This window comes from Procambarus clarkii, chromosome 47, assembly GCF_040958095.1.
Source record: "Procambarus clarkii isolate CNS0578487 chromosome 47, FALCON_Pclarkii_2.0, whole genome shotgun sequence".
NCBI lineage: Eukaryota > Metazoa > Arthropoda > Malacostraca > Decapoda > Cambaridae > Procambarus > Procambarus clarkii.
This window is the reverse complement of record NC_091196.1, coordinates 25,546,037-25,557,994: the sequence shown is the minus strand read 5'-3', so window position 1 is coordinate 25,557,994 and position 11,958 is coordinate 25,546,037. Positions and strand designations below refer to the sequence as shown.

The 11,958-nt window shown below is 38.5% G+C and overlaps 1 protein-coding gene and 1 pseudogene across 1 annotated transcript in view; both read left to right on the top strand.

Annotated features, from left to right (window-relative positions):
* LOC123763023 (bumetanide-sensitive sodium-(potassium)-chloride cotransporter) overlaps positions 1–11,958 on the top strand; it is a 91,457-nt gene that overhangs the window by 72,709 nt on the left and 6,790 nt on the right. The gene's annotated exons all lie outside the window — the stretch shown is intronic.
* The window catches only part of LOC138350882 (bumetanide-sensitive sodium-(potassium)-chloride cotransporter-like), a 38,153-nt pseudogene that overhangs the window by 19,405 nt on the left and 6,790 nt on the right, over positions 1–11,958 (top strand).

Genomic DNA, 11,958 nt, shown 5'->3' with positions numbered 1-11,958 from the left:
AAATGAGAGCGGGTTGGGAAAGATATAAAACGAGTGCGTTTATACCAATTTCTCCAACTTTCATTGAATCTAAAATCTGTACCGCCATGAACACTTATAACGATATATTGATGCCGCACACCTCATCTACACAATATATATATATATATGAAACTGTGGGAATCTGACTTTCCAGGGAAACATCCTTTTGGGTTCCCCTTGATATGTCCTTAACACAAACCTCAGCAAACAACCAAGAGCAGCTTTATTAAAACCACTCAAAGTTAGTCTAAAATTAAATGATAGGACATGTCAAAGGGTTCTAAATGAGGTTAAACTTTGGAAAAAAGAGTGATACTAGCCATGAATTCTTTACTAACAACCTATAGAATTTTGTGTACTGTAGACCCATGTTATGATATACTGAGTATATCAGTTATACTGTACGTGTGTATTTGTATTTGCAGTGGAAGGCATGCTGATCGTGACCAGTGGTAACGTGGTCACTGCCATCACCGCCCTCTCCATGTCTGCTATTTCCACCAACGGCCAGATCAAAGGAGGTTTGTCATCCACTATTTCATATTTCTCCCACTAATTATATAGCAGCATGCCCTTGGTTCATGCGTGTGATGAATGCACACCCTGTCTTCCCCCAGTATGTACCTGCTGCTTCGAGCGCTAGCTCCTGAACCCCGCCTTGTCATCAGTTGGTTGTCTAGAGTAGTGTAGTGACTCCCTCTGAAGTTTTCAGTCATGGTTTTCCATTATTTTCTTAGAGTCGTCATATTAAGCACGTCTTCTCTGTTTACTTATTCCGTCGAGTATCTTGATGCAATTACCATATCACATCACCTCTATCCTTTGTGTCCTCCTGTGTACATGGTGTATTCGTGCTTAATGGTACTCAGGTGTGTAGGTCTGCATACAATAACCATTTGCTCCACAACTCCACTCAACTTCCATCGCCACTCCACTCCACACCACTTGTTGCCCCACTCCACTCCACCTGTTGTCCCACTCCACACTACTTGCCCTCCCCCCCATCATTTCTCCACCCTGCTACCTGCCACTGCTCACATATTCATCACTAAACAAAGCAAGAATACGTTTCCGTCTTTGAAGACAAAAAGTAGAATGCAAGTCAGCGTTGTTAATATTTTAGAATGTAGATCAGGCATTGGAGACGTCACTTAATATGACTGTTGATTACTGACCTTGTAGCTCGTCAGAGAGAACATATTCCCTTGATAATTGTTGATCAAAGATAATGTTTAATGTGTATGTGTCTGTATTGCAAATTATTTCACATTGTTGCCATACAGTAAAGGTAATAAAATAAGTTTCTAGATCAGTTGTGTTCTGATTGGGTACACGTGACCACCTTTCCCTGTTCTTCCCTCTACTTTTCCCTCACCTCACACATGTGCTGCATGTCACTTATACACTAGCTTCATTGATTGTTGCTGCCAACAGTAGCAAGTTTATTGTGTGCACTCCACACTCATCCTGTGAATGGTAGTATATTGTGCACCCCATATTCCTCCTGTGAGCAGTAGTAAATTGTGCACTTATGTACCTGGGATGTATATGTGATAAGAGGTAGTTTATTGTGCACTCCATGCTTATCCTGTGAGTGGAAGCTTATTGGATGCTCACAGAATGCTCACTCATCCTGTGAGCAGTAGTATATTGTGCACACCATACTTATCATGTGAACTGTAATATATTGTGCACACCATACTCATCTTGTGAGATATATATAATATATTGTGCATACCACACTCATCATGTGAGATATGGTTGAAATATATTGTGCACAACATACTCATCTTGTGAGATTAGTATACTGTGCACACCATACTCATCTTGTGAGATGTAGTATATTGTGCAAACCATACTCATCATGTGAGATATAATATATTGTGCACACCATACTCATGTGAGCTGTAATATACTGTGCACACCATACTCATCATGTGCTCTGTAATATATTGTGCACACCAAACCAATCTTGTGAGCAGTATTTGGTAAGTTATCTCTTCTCATCAAATACTGTAGTTTACATCTGATTACATGTCTCATCTATCCTTCTCCCAGGCACTGAAGTGCCTTTCCATCACTTTTCATATTAAAATTCCATGACTCTCTGCAGGTGGGACTTACTACATGATCAGTCGCTCGCTGGGACCGGAGTTTGGAGGAGCTATTGGCTTGATTTTCTCCCTGGCCAATGCCATTGCTGCCTCCATGTACGTCGTCGGGTTTTGTGAGTCCTTGAATGACTTGCTCAAGTCCCAGGGACTCCTGATTTTCGACAATGGTGTAAATGATGTGAGGGTGATTGGCAGTATTACACTCGTCATCCTCTTTGCTATCTGTATCATCGGCATGGAGTGGGAAGCTAGGGTGAGTTACTGTGGTGTGCTCAATTATTCTCTCATTGACTAGAACTTTCATGATTCAAGATGACAATTTAAATCACAAAACTACTGTACACAAACTTTAGGTACCTGTACTGGTAATTAATTAGTTTACTAAGGACACAATATCTATTTTGTAATGGGTGGCAGAAAGATTTTAGAGTTCAAGAAGTAGACCTCAGTGTTCCATGGACTAAGCAATTTACAGCTGTGGTGAACTAATTAGATTTATTTTATTATATCATTAATAAAAATTTTATTAATACTGTACTGTATATATACTGTATTTATTATTACAGTATAGAGTATGTGCATACACACAAGTCAGAGCAAAATATTTAAGTAGAGTATTATTAAAATGTTGATCTATGTACAGGCACAAGTAGTTCTACTGGTGGTGCTTCTGGTGGCCATCTTGGACTTTATCATCGGTGCCTTTGTGGGTCCTCTTACTGATGAAGAGATCGCCATGGGTTTCGTCGGCGTCAATGGTAAGGATCCTGTTTTGGCATTGGACTTTTGTTTTTCTGCTGGGGCTTGTCCCAAGTGCTCTCTAATGTTGTTGCCAGGAGTGACAGAGATAGGCACATACCTGTAGTATAGTAGTTAGATCAGTCGACTCGCAACCTATTGTAACCAAGTTCGATTCATGGGCAGGGTGAGGGGATATGGACATGTTTCCTTACACATCAGGTCTCTGTTAACCTAGCAGTAAATAGGAAGTTTGGTAACTATAATAGCTGGCATACTGGGAAAGATCAATTTTTGGCCTAAGGGGACCTTGATAACCTGCAAGGCTTTCTGTTCCCAGCACTAGAAAATTATTATCAGATTGAATGGAGTACATACAGCAGGGACAAGGGTGAGGGGAGAGGGAACAAGAGCCCTTACCAATGCTCAATGCCTTTTACTTCTTGCTGCAGGGACGGTGCTGTCCAACAACCTCTACTCAGACTACCGTGATGAGGGAGCCCAGAGTGGGGAGGAAGGCAACATGGGATTCTTTGGTGTCTTCAGTGTTTTCTTCCCTGCCTGTACCGGCATCCTGGCTGGTGCCAACATCTCTGGTGACCTGAAGGTATGTACAAGGAAGAGTGGTCAGGACTAAGATGCATTGCAATGTTTGGATATATATATATATATATAAGTACTTGAAGGAATTCACAATGGCATCTTATTTATCCCATTTAATTAAGAATGAAATAAGTTAAAATATAAAATTTGTATATTCTCTTTAACTGCACTCAGACTAAAGATATTTTCACATATGCAAACATAATGTAGATGTAATATTTTTGTTGGATCTTAAAATAGTATTAGTAAATTGTACAATGATTCATCAGATCTATTAAAGATTACTTTGTTCTTTAATTAGGTTTTATCATAATCATATCAATACAGTATATATATAGACTCATACATATCAAAACATAGATCAATACACTCACAATATGTGTAAACTCTCATACTGACCTGACATTTATGGATCATCAGGACCCATCAGCAGCCATCCCAAGGGAACAATTCTGGCCATCGTTATCACCTACATATCCTACATGTTCCTTGTGGTGTTGGCTGGGGCTGTGGAATTGAGGGATGCAACTGGAAATGTCACTCAAGTCTTGGACTCGTCTTACAGCAACTGTACAGGCATAGTCTGTGAATTCGGTCTTCTCAACAGCTCTCAGGTACGTTGCTAACACACTAATTATGTGCTGAAGTGAATTTGTATTCCGCAATAACACATAATGGGCATTTAAGTTTGTACTGTATTGTCCAGTTGGACGCTAAAACCTTGTACTTTTGTCATGTCACCTCTTGTTCATTTGGCTTCTGAGTCTTTTGCTTGTGTTGCATCAGTCAACCTTCATGATGAATCAGTTAATAAAAAATACTGTATTGGACTATTATTTGTTTAATAACAATGGGTTTGCTAATACAGTAAGTAGTTTACCATTTTGGAAAAGAGAAAGAAAATTAGACAATGTTGTTCAAGTGTATCAAAAGGTAGGAAAAGTTGAATAAGAAAAATGTAAAAGAAATTATTCCAGAAAGAAGATATTCCAGATATACATAGTACCAGAAAACATTTAATGAACATGGAAAACTATAATCAGGCTTTGAGTTATATGAAATGCAAAATTCTGAGCAGATCATTTGCCTATTGTCTTAACTTAGGTCTACTGTTTGTAGGACCGGATCATGCTTAGTCAGGCAGGACAGCATACTGGCACAAAAGCCACGGAGAACTTCAAGCAGTCTCTGCAGGGTCATAATGGTGCTAGGGAGTCACTGGAGAATATTTAATCGGCACAGAATGACTGATAACAGTCCATTCGTGAAAACTCAAAACTTTTTATGTGCTGACACAATCAGGTGGCAGCATTACACACACTTCTGGGTTTCCTGGCCTTCTAATATACTTCATACAGTAATAAACATTCTGCTCACAGGAAGTGGGACAGGAAGATTGGGTTTCATAGCAGTCAAATGTTATGCTTAGAAAGGCACTTTTCACGCAACTCGAAGTCTGATTTCAGAGCTCACTCATCCTGCTGTTAGCTAAAGAAAGAATCTGTAATAAATGCAAAGATAAATAACAAGCAAGATGCCTGTATTGCAGAACATTGTCCTAAGGGAAGGTATCACTTGCAGGGGAGATGGTAATGAACTTAAATCATTTGTATACCTAATGGATCACCTGTCTAATCGAGACAGAAAGCACACCAAGTTATAGTAGAATGAGAGGCTCAACCTTGCTTTGCCCAAGTCTCAACTGGAAACATAATCTAGCATTCCAGAATCACACTCATGAAAAACCTTCAAATTGAAGTGATGTTGATCTGGGCATTGCCTCTTCTTCTGCAACAGCACAACTCATTGCTGTAACCTATCCAATCAGCCTGCCTACATAAATTTAGTTTATATTAATTTTGATCTTATGATTTTCTCTATTACGTTTATTCAAATTTAGTATTCTTTCAGTTATCAGTGTAGTAGTGAGTAATATTAGAGCACAGAGGTAAAGGTCAAATTCATGAACACTATCCACCCAAATCACTACCAGCTTCCTTGCCTCGTCCTCAGCATATGATCCTGTCCTATGCATACAGTGATCTTACCTTAGGGAGCAGCTAAATGAGATGGCTCAGATAATGTAAACGTTGAATGTTTCTTTTCAAACTAAGTTATGGACAACTGCAAGTGCAAATGACAAGATGTTGTGTGCCAAAAGAATAGAAAGTTTCAAAAGTAAATTGAGTAAATACTCTGACAGAGAACATTTGGCAGTTCCAAGTCCTTGATGCAATTGATGTAACAATGAATGATGACTGCCTCTTTCTTTATTGTGTGTAATGATCGCTCTTCCCCAACATACATTCATTCTCTCAATTTGACCCACCCCTCTCTTGCAGGTAATGGAGCTGGTGGCCATCTTCGGCCCACTGATCTATGCTGGTTGCTTTGCTGCCACCATCTCCTCTGCTCTGGCCTCCATTGTCTCGGCACCCAAAGTTTTCCAGGTAATGTACTGCACCTACTACAGTTCAGTTTGATGAATAAATTAATATTATTTTATATACTAGATTTCAAGCATGGGCAAGTTTGCCCACTCAGAAGTATACGGGACAGAAGTATTTAAAATTAAATTTATTCATGGGTTTATTATATTTGCTAACCTGTTGGTTTTTAAAACAAGCAAGTTAGGATGTACGTGTACTCTGGAAACTAAAATTTTTAAACTGACTTTAAAACAACTTCAATTATTTATGATACAGTATACTGTTACACCTGATCATGGGGGGCCATTATGTAGCTATATATATATATATATAGCTACATAACTAATACAAAAAAAGTTATATAAAGTTTGTTCAGTTTTATTTGCATGTACTGTAGTAGTTTGTGATTTATTTATTTATATATTAAATTGCTTTACTTTCCATGAAGACTTAAGATTTTTTTCCTTGCAGGCTTTGTGTAAGGATAAGCTGTACCCATTTATTGAGTTCTTCGCTAAGGGCTATGGCAGGGGAGAGGAGCCATACCGTGGCTACGTCCTTACCTTCGTCATCGTGCTCGTCTTTACATTGATTGGTAGGTTGTGAAGTTCATGCAAGGGGCAGAGGCGTCTCTGTTGGGTCGTGGGTCATGGCATGTAAGGGGACAGAAATATTTGTGTTGGGTCATGTAAGGTGGCAGAGACATCTGTTGGTTCATGGCTTATGGTATATAATGGTCTGAGACACCTGTGCTGGGAGCATAGTGTTGGGGGGGGCACCTGGGTCATTCTGAGTAAATTAAATTTGACTGGAAGATAATATTTAATGTTTTAAGTTTAGAAAGTATATTTAATTGTCAAAATACCTCAAATACATATTAAGAATATAGTAATGTATAATAAAAGTATAGTATATATAGTAAAATATATAAAATTATAATATAGTAATGTATCATAAAGGTATATTAATAGTGAATAATTCAACAGCGACCACAGTCCATTAATCATGTGCCTTCTCTCCCTTCGCCTTGTCAGCTCGCCTCGATTCAATTGCTCCCATCATCACCAACTTCTTCCTGGCCGCCTACGCCCTCATCAACTTCTCCACCTTCCATGCCTCCCTACAGCACATTCCCAGCTGGAGACCCACCTTCAAGGTTTGTTCCACCATCTTGTATTGATTTTGTTGATACAACATGATGGAGTCTTCCCCAAATAGATAATTTTGGAGGGGACCCATCATTGAAACGGATATTTAATGTCCAGGACCCGGATTTATGAAGCAGTTACGCTAGCACTTACGAACCTGTATATATTTTCTCAATCTTTGGTGGCTTTGTTTACAATTATTAAGCAGTTAATGAGCTCCGAAGCACCAGGAGGCTGTTTATAACAATAACAATAGTTGATTGGCAAGTTTTCATGCATGCAAACTGTTTAATAAATGTAACCAAATCCGTCAAAGATTGAGGAAAGATGTACACGTTCGTACGTACTTGCGTAACTGCTTCGTGAATCTGGGTACAGAGACTTAATTATATGCTCTTTTTAAGTAAATTCTATAATACAAAATATTTTTTGCAGTTACACAAATGACAGATTATAATACAGTATTTGTTTTATTATTGCATGCTTATTCCAGTGGTATATTAATATATTTGTGCATTGCAGTACTATAACAAGTGGCTGAGTCTGGTTGGGGGACTGTTGTGTACAGCCATCATGTTCCTCATCCAGTGGTACACAGCACTCATCACTGTCGTCATCATCCTCGTCCTTTACATCATTGTGTCCTACAGAAAGCCAGGTAATCTTCCATTCCCAGCTTTTGTTCAAATTTTCCTCTCTTCTTCTCTGTTTGTACTTTCTTACTCAAAGCATTTCCTTTCTTAGCCTAACAGGAAGGGTATTGAATTTGAATATCAGGACAAGAAGTCGTTTAAGCTTATCGAGGTCCCCTTCATTAAGGATGAGGCTGTATATACAATCAACTATTCAGTGCTGACCTTAACCTGTCTGAATGACATACATAGTTCCCTGGTTCCACACCTTTGGCATAAAATTATTGTCAGTGGCAGGAACTTGCTAGTAATTATTAGTCATCTTGCCTGGCCACCTGAGCCGACTCCCACCAAAACAACAGCACCACACCACCCTGACTTAAGGCATGTCACATGCTTCCTGACTGTATGTCATGTTAGCAGTCAGGGACTGGATTTTCAGTTAAATATGGCCGAGTTTTTACAGTCTGAATTTTTGCATTCTGTGTTCAAGAGTTCGACTTGCTAGCAGTGCCTAAAGTTGTGAATGTTTACAGCTATGGCTTAGCTCTGTGAGACTATACCATTTGACTGTGCATTCCATTCCTCTCTTATCACACTATCACACCAAACTACATGCTCTTCTCTCACTTATGATATCTGTATATAAGGCTTAATCACTGCAATCACCTCAAACTCACTGGTAACTATGAATTGTCTTCTCATAAGCTTACTTCTTGCATAAAGAATAATTTGTTAAATAGCTACATAAGTTCTCCGAAGATGTGACTTATGGCCCAGCAGAGTTTGTCGACTGGGCTCTGACAAATTATTTTGTTTTTGTGTTAGCAGGTCCTTTGCCTTAGGGACCAAGCAGTAGACTCAGAAAATATCATTAATAATAAAAATTTTGCCGAAACTAAAAATTATTATAGCTTCAGGAAATATTGAATGTGTAAATGAATGTCAGTAGCTTTAAGTGGAAATAATGTTGAGGCTCACTACTGAAAATGATGTTTTATCTGTAAATGCTTTATCAAATCAAATCCTTTATTTGAAAAAAGCCCTTACAGCCAAAATGTCATCTTCAGTGATGTCTTCTCTCAGATTTGTATTTCATAATAATTGCATGGCTTTTGTCTTCCAGATGTAAACTGGGGGTCATCAACACAAGCACAGACGTACAACCTTGCTCTGAGCTCAGTCTTGACTCTAAATCAGATGGAAGAGCATATCAAAACCTACCGTCCCCAGATCCTGGTGTTGAGTGGGTCACCCTCCTCCAGGCCGCCTCTTATCCACTTTGCACATTCCATCACGAAGAATATGTCCCTTCTGGTCACAGGTCACTGCTTCAAAGTAAGTTATTTGCACAAATTAGGTGGACAAATGATAGACAACAATTGTTCTTATGATAATGGGGTAGATACAGTAAAAAGAAATGTATTTAAATAGTCAGATGACAACAAAATGATAATAGGTAGTAAGAAAGTTGACACTTTACTTTATGATCACAGGAGCAACAGTCACAAAGGTTACGGGCAAGACTGATAGCAGAAGCCACTAGCTGGTTGTATCGACACAAGGTGAAGGCCTTCTACTCCATTGCTGACGGCCCCTCTATGGATTTGGCTGCCAGGATGCTAATGTGTAATGTGGGACTGGGTAAATTACGACCCAATTTAGTCCTCATGGGTTACAAGTCCACCTGGCAGACATGCCCATCTGAGGAACTACAGAGTTATTTCAAAACCATCCAGTGAGTGACTATACTATGTTTTATTTGTATAAATATTTATGTATTTTGCCATAATTGTGTTTGTTAGAAATTGTATAATGTTTCTCTTATGCCTTGTATTTCTTATATTTATAAATGTGATATCCCTACAGTTATGCTTTTGGCTTGTACCTGGCTGTTGGAATCTTGCGCGTAGAGGGCGGCCTTGACTATTCTAACCTCACAGAGGTGCCACAGGAGGAAGAAGAAGCCACCTACAATGCTAATGCTGCTGCCAACCCTACGTCTTCCAGTGCCCCCACTACATCCAGCCCCAATCCCTCAGCTTTACCTTCATCTGTTTCTGCAGGCAGCTTTGATCACTACCAAAATGAAGCTGATCTTCATCCTGATTCCTGTAAGTAATGACATTGATCAATCAAGTTTTTGTCCAAATTTTCCTTGATACAAGTGAAATAACTTCAGAAGCACTATTCTACTGCGTAACGTGTTTTCCATACTCACTGGGTACATGGCTCAGATAACAACTGAGGGACTGCAAACAAAATATATAGTTTTTCAATACTTTCATTACTGTTTTTTTATTACTGTTGATGTAAAAAAATTTTGTATTGCAGGTAAAATGTATAATTTAAAAAAAAAATTATAATTTAGAATATCCATTGCCTATTATATAACTTTGACACTGAATCAAATACACCCTAAATATTATGACCAGGTCATGCACGATTTTGCAGAATAAAGACACATGGAATTGGTAAAGATTTTTTAAATCTGCAAAGTGTGGATGATTTTTTACTACAATTAGCACAATCGGAGTCAGGGTTTGATTCTTAGGCAGAACAAGACATTTGGGCACACTTCCTTGCATGCACACCTGCCTGTGTTGTGAATTGTATTCTAGGAAAGATTAGCCATTAGCTAGGAGGATTTTGATGCTCCTCATAGACTTCCTGTTACCGACAATGAGAATCGTACATAGTTTGTTTATTGGAGACAGGAAGCCTGTAATTAGGCTTATCGAGGTCTGCCTAAGCCTGCTTTTACCTTCCCCAAGAAGCAACTTAAGCGATGCTTCGGTCCAACTCCTGGATACCTATATTTACTGCTAGGTGAACAAAGACATCAGATGAAAGGAAACAGGCCGAACTGTTTCTATCCTGCCCAAGAATTGACCCAGAGTCCCTCAGTTGTGTGCCATGGACATAGACCATTGAACTCCAGGATCCGTGTCTCTAAATATTCATCCCTTCTGGAAATATCACACTTGTTGTGTGCAGCTTTATCAGTCCTGTATTTACAGCGACACTGGTGTCAATGTGATACCATAGTGACACCAGTGGTACCACAGTGCCAGGCCAACACACTTACACATTTCCAGAGATTGAATGTGTATGAAAAATTTAATGCAATATATTTTAAAACTGCCATTCTTCAAATGGAAATTCACAAATGCATATGAAGGTCCACAAACCCTGATCTTTGTTGATGGAAATAAATTAGAAGAAAAAACAAAAACAAATTGCAGCTTGTTTTGAGAAGATAATAAATTCAAGTTAATACTATAGCACACAGTCAGTTAAAACAACTGCAACAACTAATTTTTAGTAAGTTTTTGATCTATATAATTTGCTGTTTGTATACTTAATGTATTATTAATAATAAAATTATTATAATGTTAATTATCACTAATTATTTTTATTATAAATAATTTTTTATTAAAGACAGAGCTACATTAAAGCCTTACATGGCCATATTATATAGCTGCATAATGCTCAGGACTACATTAATTAAAGCTCAAGATGACATTAACCCTTCTCAGTAGGAAATTGCCTTGAAATTGAGAAGCGATGCTTAAGTTTACGTGATTTGCTAATACAATATTTAAATACTTCACTTCTGAAATCTAATTTTCACATGCCTTTTATAGAATTTGTAGCATACACTTCTGACTGTTTATTCTAAAACAGCTGCTGCTGGGGGACAGACCAATGCTGCAACATCAAATAATGATGAAAGCAACCCATCATTCCTGGAGGGCATGAAGATGGGCAAGAAGAAGAAAGACCCCATGTACCGCCTGCCCAATGGTGAGGTTGTTGCACCGCAGGTTGTGGACGCTATGCTTCGCTTCACTCGTAAACAGCCCAAGGGAACCATTGATGTGTGGTGGCTCTATGATGATGGCGGTAAGTTGCTAGTTGATGGAACTTGTTGTAGTTGGGTCCTGTCAGCATCCTAACATGATGACCCAATTTATTTTAGAAGGCTTAGACCTTTAATTCTTTTTTTTATATGAATAACCTAAACCAATTATTTTTTATATATGCACTATATCAAACTTAATACCATCATCAACATCACTACCACATTTCCACCTTTCATGGTGTGGGGAGATATCAGCCAAGAAGACATATAGGATTCCAAAAGAAAAGAAAAGAATAAAGATAGTTCCCCCCTTCCCTCCAAAAAAATTATTCATCATACCCTCCATACTACATATTGTAGCATTATGTAGAACCAGCATTGCTACACCCCAATAGTACATCCATTAAT